The sequence below is a fragment of the Mustela nigripes genome, chromosome 6 (genome assembly GCF_022355385.1).
Source record: "Mustela nigripes isolate SB6536 chromosome 6, MUSNIG.SB6536, whole genome shotgun sequence".
Lineage (NCBI taxonomy): Eukaryota > Metazoa > Chordata > Mammalia > Carnivora > Mustelidae > Mustela > Mustela nigripes.
The window spans coordinates 130,892,527-130,905,090 of NC_081562.1; positions in this window are offsets into that span (position 1 = coordinate 130,892,527).

Below are 12,564 nucleotides of genomic sequence, written 5' to 3' on the forward strand. Positions count from 1 at the left end.
TCACTGAGAGACATTTAGGTGGATTCCACTTTTTAGCTATTATTAGACCTGTTATAAGCATTCACCTTTGTACCGATATTTTTCTTTTTTTTTTTTCTTTTTTTCACTTCATACCTAGAGAAAAGCCTGGATCATAACGTAGGTATTCGTTTACTTATTAAAGTAACCGTCAGTTTTCCAAAGACCTTGTGAATGTATGAGAGTTCCTATTGCTTCACATTTTCATGAGTATGTGTATTCTTGGCAATTTTAATGTCAATGTTCTTTATTTTCTTAAGATTTTATTTATTTATTTGACAGGGAGAGCACAAGCAGAGGGAGCTGCAGCAGAGGCAGAGGGAAAAGCAGGCTCCCCACAGAGCAGGGAACCTCATGCAGGACTCAATCCCAGGACCCTGGGACCACAACCCAAGCCAAAAGCAGATGCCTAACTGACTGAGCCCCCAAAGTCAGTGTTCTACTGGTAAGTAGTAACATCTCATGGCCTCGACTTGTATTCTCCAAATGATATGGAATATCATTTGAAGTCGTACTGACCACTGTTTTTTAAAGTATCTATTAAAATTTTTTGCTCATTTTTAAATTGGTCAGTTCATGTTCTTATTTTTTCACTAAGGAAGTCTTGTGGTGGCTGGGTGGCTCAGATGGTAGGGCATTGGCCTTTGGCTTAGATCATGATCTCCTGGTCCCAGGATGGGGTCCCAAGTCAGGTTCCTGGCTCAGTGGCTAGTCTGCTTCTCCCTCTCCCTCTTCCTCTCTTCCCCCTGCTTGTGCTCTTTCTGTCTTTGAAACAAATAAATGAAATCTTTCAAAAAAAAAATTTAAGTCTTTATACATGTTCTAGAAATAAGTTTTTTGTCAGAAATATGTATTGCAAATAATTTATTCAATTCTGAGGCTTACCTTACATTTTCTTAGCAGTGTCTTTTGAAGAACAAAAGTCTGTAATATCGATAAGGTCCAATATTTTTCATTTGTAGTTCATGCTTTTTGTGTGGTATCTAAAAAAAAGTTCCTACTCAAATTTGCAAAAAATATTTCATCCTACTTTTTCTTCTAGAAGTTTTTTATTTTTAACTTTCCCATTTAAGTCTATAATCTACTTCAAGTTAATTTTTGTATATAAGGTAAGCTAAGGATTGAGGTCTGTTTGTTTTTAAACATGGATATCCATTTTTTCTAGCACTATTTGTTAAAAAGACTTTCTTTAATAAGCTGCTTCATCACCATTGTTGAAAACAAGTTACTGCATAAGTATGAGTCAATTTCTGGATTCCCAATTCTTTCCCACTGATCTACAATATCTATCCTTTCACTAAAACCATTCTGTGGTAAGATACCCTGAAATCACAAAATAAAATAAGAGAGATTATTCCAAATATGTTAATAATTTAAGATTATATGGACCAAATGTTTCAATTTAAGAAAAAGAAAATTATAAACTATTTAATTCAGCTATACCTTATTTATAGGAAATATATCAAAAACATAGAGGTATAGAAAATAAAAGCCATAATAAGTAGAAGTGTATATATTCAGTAAATACTAACCAAAGGAAAGCTTGCATGATTCCATTAATACCAACAATTCATTCATAAGCTAAGAGCATTACTAGAAATAGGTCAATTCAGGGTCTCCTGGGTGGTTCAATCACTTAAGTCTCTGTCTTCAGCTCGGCCCATGATCTCAGAGTCCTGGAATGGAGTCCCATGTCAGGCTCCCTGCTCCCCGGGGAGCCTTCTTCTCCCTCTCCCCACTGCTCATGCTCTCTCATTATCTCTCATAAACAAATAAAGTCTTAAAAACATCTTATAAAAAAAGAAACAAGTCAATTCATAATGATAAAAGTTTTTAGAAATGTTTCAGTATACATGGAAGAATATCGGTTCTAAAATTATATGCAACTAATAACATAAGTTCAGTGAACACAAAACAAAAAATTATATAAACAATGAGAAACAGAAATCTACCAACATAGTAGAATGTTTTTAATATGCCCTTTCCATTAATAAGACAAATTGGCTACCACATAACAATTCAAATGAAATGTAATAAGTGTTCTTAAAACCTATAGGTCAAAAAAACTCCCTTGGGCACCTGGGTGACTCAGTGGGTTAAGGCCTCTGCCTTCGGCTCGGGTCATGATCCCAGGGTCCTGGGATCAAGTCCCGCATTGGGCTCTCTGCTCAGCAGGGAGCCTGCTTCTCTGTCTCTCTCTGCCTGCTTCTCTGCCTCCTTGGGATCTCCATCTGTCAAATAAATAAATAAAATCTTTAAAAAAAAAAAAAAAAAACTCCCTCAAAATATTCCCACCAAAAATGCTACATCCAAAAATATCTGAAGCCCTCCATCTTCATGGATTTATTATCTCATTTTCCTCTTACCAAAAATTCCAAGCTTTTAATATGCCTGAATAGGCAAAGAAATTTGATTGTTTTTTGTTCAGATTAGGGAAAGTAACACAGAGTTCTACAACAAAGAAACCTAATAAATTCGTATTACTTTAACAAAATGAAAGTTTATTTTTTTATTCCCATTACACTCCACTTGAAGGTTTCCTTCCATATGACGACTCAGAAACCCAGGTAGCTTCCACTTAGCAATTCCATTTAAGTCCACAGGAACTTAAATCTGTTGGTGGATCTTCTGTATCTATCCCGAATTTGTGTAAGGAGAAAGAGTAGAGAGTTATAAGTTTTTAATGGGCCAAGCATGCAAGCGGCATGAAAATGTCTACAGGACTTAGTCATATGGCCAGACATAATTGCAAGGGAGGTTGGAAATTATCATCTGATAGTGAGCCCAGGAGGTAGATAAAACGATTTTAAGAAACACATAGCCATGGGTGCCTGGGTGGCTCAGTGGGTTAAGCCACTGCCTTTGGCTCAGGTCATGATCTCAGGGTCCTGGGATCGAGTCCCGCATCGGGCTCTCTGCTCAGCAGGGAGCCTGCTTCCCTTTCTCTCTCTCTGCCTGCCTCTCTGTCTACTTGTGATTTCTCTCTGTCAAATAAATAAATAAATAAAATCTTTAAAAAAAAAAAAAGAAACACATAGCCAGTGCCTGTCACATAGAGTGAACAGCTCTATGAGTTCTGACAAGTACATATAGCTAGTTATTCAGTCGGTACCATGGTCAAAATACAGAATAATTTCATCCTACTTAACCAGGGAGCAAACAGTTCTATTTCACTTTCTATGAATGTTTTTTATCTGTAATATCATTTGTATGATATGATTATGTAATTCCTCTCTTAACTTCTTGTACTCTTCTAGTGTATGTCCTTGATCCTTTCAGAACTCCTTCACAAAAGAAGCGAGATGCAGTAAGGGGAAAACTAAATAAAAACTATTACCTTTTTTTTTTTGTAATTAAGGCATGACTTCCATATAGTAAAACTCCCATTTTAGTGAACAGCTCTATGAGTTCTGACAAGTACATATAGTTAGTTATTCAGTCGGTACCATGGTCAAAATACAGAATAATTTCATTAACCCTCAACCCCCAAAATTCCACTTGGCCTTTGTAGTCAATTTTTACCCCTACTCCCACCCCTGGTAACTAGTGCTATACTTTTTTGTTAAAAACTAGCATATAGGGGCGCCTGGGTGGCTCAGTGGGTTAAAGCCTCTGCCTTCGGCTCAGGTCATGATCCCAGGGTGCTAGGATCAAACCCCCGCATCGGCTCTCTGCTCAGCAGGGAGCCTGCTTCCTCCTCTCTCTCTGCCTGCCTCCGCCTACTTGTGATCTCTGTCTGTCAAATAAATAAATAAAATCTTAAAAAAAAAAAAAAACTAGCATATAAAACTTTTTAGCAGCTCTTATTGATAATTACCAAAAACTAGAAATAAACTAAATGTCTTCCACCAAGTAATAAACAAAATTACTATTTTTCAGTGCTAAATTAGGTCACTTATGAGCACAGAACAAGGGTTCTGAAGTTTGTTATATGAGCGCGTTATCTCCTATTAAACTGCAATCTTAGAACTGAAGTTTGTTATTTGGTTTTTGTTTTCACATTTCAAAGAACTATCGGTTCTCTTCAAGGAGAAAGAGAAAGGAGAAGAGAGCGGATGTCTGGTTTGGCGAATGTGTGAGATTGAAATATCTATTAGGCCAAAAAAAGATTGTGAGAAGATTACTCCAGATGAGACAGTCAGTCGTCCGCGCTAAGCAATTTCAGCTGTGTCCTAGATTCCAAAAGCAAAGTCAATACTGAGCATAGCGCTTCTTCAAAAGCTCACGAAGGTCTTATTGACAACTGGGCTCTCACAATGAATATCCATTTCCCAATCATAAGGCAAAAGTTGCATCCATTACGTTCTTTGTAAAATAGGCCAGTTTTAAAGACAATATTAGGTGTGAGCCATTCACACTTCCAACATGCCTAGGCATAAGCCTAAAACTACTTGGTTTTAAAGAAGCACTTGTGACATGTTATATTTATCATCCTTATGTTTATTTTATTTTTTCATTGAGGTATGATTGACACACAACATTATATTAGTTTCAGGGTATAACATAATAATTCCATGTTTGTATATATTATAAAATGATTGCCATAATAAGCCTCATTTACATCTGTCACCACACACAAGGACAGTTTTTTTTCTTGTGATAAGAACTTTTTAGAATTAACTCTCTCAGCAATTTTCAAATTTCAAAATCTTCAAACATAATATTATTTTTTTTATTTTTTATTTTTTATAAACATATATTTTTATCCTCAGGGGTACAGGTCTGTGAATCGCCAGGTCCACACACCCCACAGCACTCACCAAAGCACATAATATTATTAACTATAGTTAACATGCTATATATTATATCTCCAGGACTTAACTTGTAACTGGAATTTTATATGCCACCCTTAAATGTTATGTTTTGTTTTTATTTCCCCTAATGCTTAATTGCTTTGTGTTTAATTCTTTTATAATTAACTTTTAATTTTTCTCTAATTGTTATAGAACATTCCTAATTTATTTCTCCACAACATATTTGCAGAAATCTACATTATAAGTGAAAAACTTGTTGTAAAAGCTTTTACAAGACTTATGTCTAATCTGTTGACAGAATCCTAGGGAGGTGACTGCCTGGAAAGAAATACAAGGGGAAAAAGCACCAAAGTCCAGAGAAGTGGGGCTGATGCAGGTTGGAAGCTTCTCAACTATATTTCAGAACCGTCAGAATGGTTCAAAGACATGTGCTGGTGTGGGAGGATCAGTTTTACGTCCTAAAAGGAGTCTCCTAAAAGGAGGAGAGCACGAACAAGATAAAGGTCGTCATCATCCACTGCAGGAGACTCAAGTCTCGGGCACCCACAGAGAGGCATCTTGCCCAGGTATCAGCAGCTGGGTTATAGAGAAATGCTTAGTCTGGCATCAGAGCGGGAGTAGTGAGTCGATGGCATTACTTCCGGGCTTTGGATTCTTAAGGGATCCCCCAGGCAAGCACTCCAGAAGTGTGATGACCCATCTCAAGAACCACCTATTCCACCCCCACACAGAGGAATGGTTATACAGAGGCTGGGTTCCAGTGACCCCTGGAGGAAGGTGAACTGAACTGCAGGGTGTCGGTGTCAGCCATTCTGCATCCTTGGTCTCAAAACCTTGAGGCCAGAGAAACCGGAGTTAGAACAGTAACATTTTATCGCTATTTAGTATTCAGCAAAAGCAGACAGTTCATTCATGTGTTTACTTTGACTAAATAGATGGTAAGTAGCTCTCAGAAAATGTCTCCAAAAGTCACTCTGGGCTTTTCCTCACGACTAAAAGACCCAAATTTTAAATGGGATAGCATCCAGTGTTAATTTTCCCCTGTCACTTCTTATATTCTTATTTTAATTTCTTTAATACTTTGGAGACTAATGGTATTTTAATAGCAAGGAAATTGAGTCATGGGTAATCAATTCCATTTTGTCAGGTTGAAAACATATTTGTGGAGGGCACACAATGAACAGTAAAGGTTAACAACATTCTTTTGAACTCTTTTTGAAATCAACTGCAATGACTCAGGGTTTCTCCACAGATAAAACAACAGATGTTTTTCTACCAAGATTAACTTTCTCTTAGAATGTACTGGGTAAAATCACGCAAGTAAATATAAGCAGAATTCTCTAGATGGACCGATATTTCAGAAATCAAAATAAAATGTCTCACGGCATCAGAAGAATTTGAAATTTACTCTAAATTGCATCCATGTTCTTCAAATAGTACTTGGAAATATGAATCAACTGAGTGACTCTTCCTTTTTTTTTTTAATTGGCTAAACCCTCCATAAAAAAAACATTTGGAAAAGGTAATACACCAAGGTAGTTGATGACAGTCCTCTGAGGTCAGTAAATCTGTGTCGAAATCCCACTTACAAATCCCACTTCAAACTAGGTAGGTCTTCTTTAGCAATCAGCTTCTTTTCTGTTTCACTTCCCACCTAGCAAGAAGACAACACCAATATCTCCCTCACAACAGAGCAGGTCAACTAATCTTTGTGGACTGTAGCTTCGCCAGCTATGAAAGTGAGCTGTTGATCCTGGACTCACAGCCTTATTTTAAGAACAGACAAAACCTGCTAAAATGCATTAAATGTGAGGAACTATATAAATATCCTGATTAAGTGGCTTTGCATTATTCGTGGACAATGGTAGTGTATAAATTGGAAAGTAATTAAATTCATATAATCATTAACATAATTTGTCAGTGGAATTATCTAGGCAGTTGTCAAACAGGGTCTCGGTCTCTTAGGCAAATTAGAAAATCACATTTGGAAATGGCCTGATTTACTCTCTCCTTGCCTTTGTGTCATTGAGCGGGTTCGTTATGGAGATAAATGGCCACCAGGCATGACCAGACAAACCCATTTTACCTCATGACCTGGTCAAATCTGAATGCAGGCGGGCATGTGAGATAAAAATGCAGCTGAACCTTGGCACCATTCTTATTTCATCAGTTTTCAGCTCGGGTTTCTTCCAGAAGAGAGCTTATTTTTATATTGCTTCATCTCAGTCTCTCGAACCCTAGAGTATAACATTTCTCGAGATTTCTGCACAGCGAGGAGGATTTTTTTCCACACAAAAACAATGTCTCGGACTTTTGCTGTTGTCCTGACATATTCCTCATATCTTTTTCTTCTTCAGGCCCCAATGCTAAACTTGAAGGTGACTTATTTAAACTTTTTTTGGTATCACATAGTCATACAGGGAACTTTAACTGTTGTAATATTCCTGAAATCTCCTTTTTTTAATGTCCCCATGTGATGTCAGTCACTATTGTCACTTTTTTTATAGTTGTTAAGGATGGGAAATTATTCTTTTTTTTTTTTTTTTTTTTTTAAGATTTCGTTTATTTACTTATTTGAGAGATGGAGAGAGAGAGAGAGCATGAGCCGGGGCTGGGGGGTGGAAAGAGGAGGGTAGCAAGCAGAGGTAGAAGCAGACTCCCTACAAAGCAGGGACCCTGACATGGGGCTTTATGCCAGGACCCGGGAATCATGACCTGAGCCTAAGGCGGAAGCTTAATTGACTGAGCCACCCAGGCGCCCTGGGAATTATTCTTAAACAGAACTTTAAGGTAATAACCAGTAGCCTTGCTACAGACTAGTAGAATTCACTGCACTCAGAACTGGCAACTTCCTGATATTTAAATATATCTCAGTGTCTCTGCCTGAGCATCCTGTCAGCTTTGGAAGTTGTATAAGGCAGATGTAATAACATATATAAAGTCAGAATACTTTTAAGTTTTTGTAATGAAACATTTAATACATACAAATAGCAGTGTGCAGACTGACTTCTTATACTTGGTGATACACAATTATATTTCCTCCATGTCTTTCCATGACACGAGAGCTCATTTCTTCTTAGCACTGAACCATTAGCACTCCATTGTCTGGATTTACCGGTTTATTTATCCAGTCACTTACTGAAGGGCTTCTTGGTCGCTTCCAAGATGTTACCATGTCTATGGTGTCATGTGCTTACCCCTCACTTAAGCAGTATGTGCTCAGCCTTCCCTGTTATGCTGAGTGATCACAAGATAGCCTTCTGTTTCTTATTTCAGTTCTTAATAAGCCAATTTATGCAAGAGTCTGGTGATATAGTTTAGCATCACAGTTCTCATTGCAACTTATTTCTTCACTTATCTTGCTTAGGAAGAGGTTTTATTCACACTTACTTTCCTATTTGGAAAAACTGCTATGATGTATTGACCAAAACACATAGTTTTAAATTGGATAGTTTTAAAAGGATAGCAATATGAACTAGTATATTTCCGTTTGACTTTTTTCTTTTCTTTTTTTTTTTTTTTAATGATGCTGAGAAAGAGAACAGCAGTCCCTAACATCTAGGAATCGGCCTGGCACTACCAGGTAGGACTTGGTGTACTCCTGTTGAACATAAACAATTTCATAGAACATCAACATCAGATAAGGATGTTCTATGGCCAGGATGAATCAAGACAGAAACAATTAACACAGGCAAAATATGAACAGTGGCAAAGCCACATTAATGATCAAACACCCCTACCCTCGCTAGTATGAGTAATGCTTTACCTTAGTCTGAACTTCTGGATAAGATTATTTAAGACATCTCTTATCAGCTGAACTGTGGCCCTTCAAGATTCATACATTGAAGCCCTAAACCGCAGTACCTCGGAAGTGACTATTTTGGAGGTAGGATCTCCGAAAAGATAAGTTAAAATGAGGTCACCAGAGTGGGTCTTAACTCAATACAATTGAGTCAATTAAGTTGTTATAAAAAGAAAAGATTAAAATGCAGAGACAGAAGGCAGAGCATGTGAAGACTCAAAGAGGGCCATCTGCAAGGCAAGGAGAGAGGCCTCAGAAGAAACCAATCCTAACAACACCTTGCCCTTAGACTTCTAGTCTCTAGAATCGTGAAGATATAAATTCGGTTTTTTAAGCTACCCAGTCTGTGGTAATTTGCTACAGCAGCCTGTGATATAATAGGAAATAGATTTGGTCTTCATCCTGGTTTCTGACACAGAGCTTAAACTCTAGCAATTTCCTAAGTGACAGGGGTGTCTTGTTCTTCAAAGCAATCCCTTTGGGTCCACCTGAGTTTATGCTAATGGAGTGACTTAGGGTGGAGCCCTTACAGAGCCCTACGATGGAGATGGTCACTAGAAAGACCAAGTGATTACAGAGTTGGAATTTCAGTCTCAGCCACCAACCTCTGTGAAGGGTAGGAGAGTGGTGGGCTGGAGATGAAACTCTTGAACAACAAGATCTGATGAGCTTCTGGGCTGGAGAATATCTTGTGCCTGGAGTGTGGTTCACTCCAGTCCCATGGGGACAGAAGCTCTTGTTCTTGAGACCCTTCCAGAACCATACCTCTTCATCTGATATTCATCTGCATTCTTTATGATAAACTGATAATCACTGTAAGTAAATGTTCTCCTGAGCTTTATGAGCCAGGATAGCAAATTAATAAACCCTAGGAGGAAGTTGAGGGAAATCAGTTTATAGCCAGTCAGAAATTGAGGGGACAATTTGAATTGGCATCTGAAGTAGAGACAGCCTTATGGGACTGAGCCATTAACCTGAGAGATCTGACGCTGTTTCCACATAGACAGTGTTAAATTTGTAGGACACCCAGTTGGTGTCCACTGAGAACTAGAGAACTGCTTGGTGGTGTTGGGAAATGTTCCAGACAGCCCTAGCAGATTAATACACTCCCTTAGTCATAGACTTACCTACCTCTCTCCACCACCACCCCCTTCCTGACAGCAGCCAATCTAGAGTAAAGCTCTGCTTTCTTAAACCATCTCCCAAATCCCCAGCACAGGTCCAAATACTGAAAGTCCTTCCTTACTACTTCTTACCAAAATGCCTCACTGTCCCCAAAGTTTGTGTCCCTGGCTCCATCTATAGGTGTGTTCTTGGTGGGCTTTGGCTGAGTGGAACTGGCAGTGTCCTGAGTTCACTCTGAGAGATTTTCTTTGCTACATACTCTTGAATGCTTATAATCATCAGTTTCACTGAACTACGAGATATTTTCCCTCCCAAGAAGTTTCAGTGCAAATCAAGGGGACTCACAGTTTAAAGGACCACCCCACCATACCCCATCCCACAGAAGATAGCCCCAGGGGGGCTTGTGTCATGAAAAGACCCTCACCACTCTTGGTCAGGCCCCCTACCCTATTGAGCCAGACACCAGGTGCTTTATAACTGGTTTCTTTAATAAATGCTTTCAGCCAGGACAGACATTACCTTCCTCAATCTTAAGTAAAGGCTCCATGGATGAAATAAATGTTAAGGCAGAATTTCAGTTCAGTTCTAACTACATCTAACTCCAGGGATTTCTGTGAGACTTTGGTAACTTAAAACATCCATTCCAAAGGACACTTCCAAATTTTGGGAAGTCACCCACTTATTGAGGATTATTTCCATACTCAAGTTACTACAGACTGCACTGAAGAAATAGCAAAGGGAGGGGGAAAGACATTGTGTGTGTGGTCACCATTAACCAACAAGAAGTCCGCAGTTTCTTCTCCCTTAGTTTCCTCAGTGTGCTTGCATATACTGCTTAGAAAGGCACCGTGTGGGGTGAAAGAAAACAGCCATAATGCACTGCTATGTAAACTGCGTTTATAGTTTAGATAGTTTATAGATCCTATTTGCTATTAGAAACTTCCATAAAATGAGCACTCAGTAATTTTTTGAAAAAATAAATGAATAAACAGTTTTACATCTTCTCTCTCTCCTCACAAAAATTCTCTGAGGTAGGGAAAGGAAAAGTGGCCCTGGGAGTGACTCTTTCTGATCAAGGGATGTTATCTTTTAATTTAGTAAGAGTAAGGGAATCATTTCTAAAATTTTTGCTTCAAAGACATTTTTTTCCCATTATACAGCATAGCTTCTTTCATATCAAACCGGCATAAAATTTATCATTTTACAATGTAGTGCTCTTTTCTTTGATGAGCTTACTTCAGGGCTTCCCAAAAAGGAATAATAGAATGACACTTGGGGTATAATAAATGACATCAATTTTTTGATTAAAAAGACATGAATTTCCTATCAAAATGAATTCTAGTATGCATGCTTATATATTTATGAAGTACAAAATAGTGGTTTATAATCTATCATTTTATAAGATTACTAAATTTGTCATTTAAAAACCTTCAGAATTACAATGGTGGATAAATATGGGTCTGATTACTATTCACTGGTTCCTCAGAGCACATCACATCTTGCAAACGATTCGGAAGTGTGTAAGCACTCGGCCCTGCCCACTCTCCCACCTGCTTTGCTCATGACTCAGGTCAACGTTCTCATGCTGGAAGTAGAGTCCATTTATTTTTGAGAATACCTAAATATTCTGTCTGCCTGATCCCAAACATCATCCTTCGAATTTCAGACTTGACAGAAACAACACAGAATAAGTCCAGGAAGTTGTCTCAGATATTTTTTCAGATGCAACTTCAACTGTGAGAGGGGGGGCTCCCTCACAGAGTAAGCAAATCTCGACTCTGACACACACTAGTTTATCAAACACTCAACTCTGGCAGCCTGACAGATTCACTTCAGCTTCCAAATATGAGTAAATTACTCCCAGTCTTAATAGGGAGAAAACTGTAATTGATAGAATTTCATATCCTGAGATCATTTAAGTATAGATTCTTTTTACATAGAATTTTGATATTTCTGAAAGGATGCTGAATCACTGTTATTTCCTTTCTTAAATTTGCCACTTTAAATGGAATCAACTTCTAATAGGCACCTGAGCCCCTGGATAGCAGCTTTCTGTCCCACTTTGGGCCATCTGTCTGCAGAGGTAAGCAGTTCCTATATAAAACTGTATATAAATCTAGTGACATTGAAATTAGTTTTAGAAAAACCATCTCTGGGGGTGGCTGGATGACTCTGTAGGTTAAATGTCTGCCTTTGGCGCAGGTCTAGATCCCAGGGTCCTGGGATGAGTCCCACATCAGGCTCTCTGCTCAGGAGGAAGCCTGCATCTCCCTCTGCCTATTGCTCCCTTTGGCTTGTGCTCTCTCTCTCACTGACAAATAAATAAATAAAATGTAAAAAAAAAAAAAAAAAGACTAGAGAACCCATAAATGGACCCTCAACTTTATAGTTAACTAATCTTCAACAAAGCAGGAAAGAATATCCAATGGGAAAAAAGTGTCTCTTCAACAAGAGACTATTTGCTGTTGGGAAAACTGGACAAGCACAGGCAGGGCAATGAAACTGGATTTTTCTCTTATGTCAGACATAAAAATAAACTCAAAATGGATGAAAGACTTCAGTGGGAGACAGGAATCCATCAAATTCCTAGAGAACACAGGCAGTAACCTCTGTGATCCTGGGGCAGCAACTTCTTCCCAGACACACCTCCAAAGGTAAGGGAAACAAAAGCAAAAATGAACTCTTGGGACTTCATCAAGATAAAGAACTTGTGCACAGCAAAGGGAACAGTCTACAAAAGCAAAAGACAACCAACAGAATGGGAGAAGATATTTGCAAATGTCTTATCAGATAAAGGGCTAATTTCCAAATGCTATTAAAAAAAACTTCTCAAACTCAACACCCAAAGAACAAATAATCTGAAAA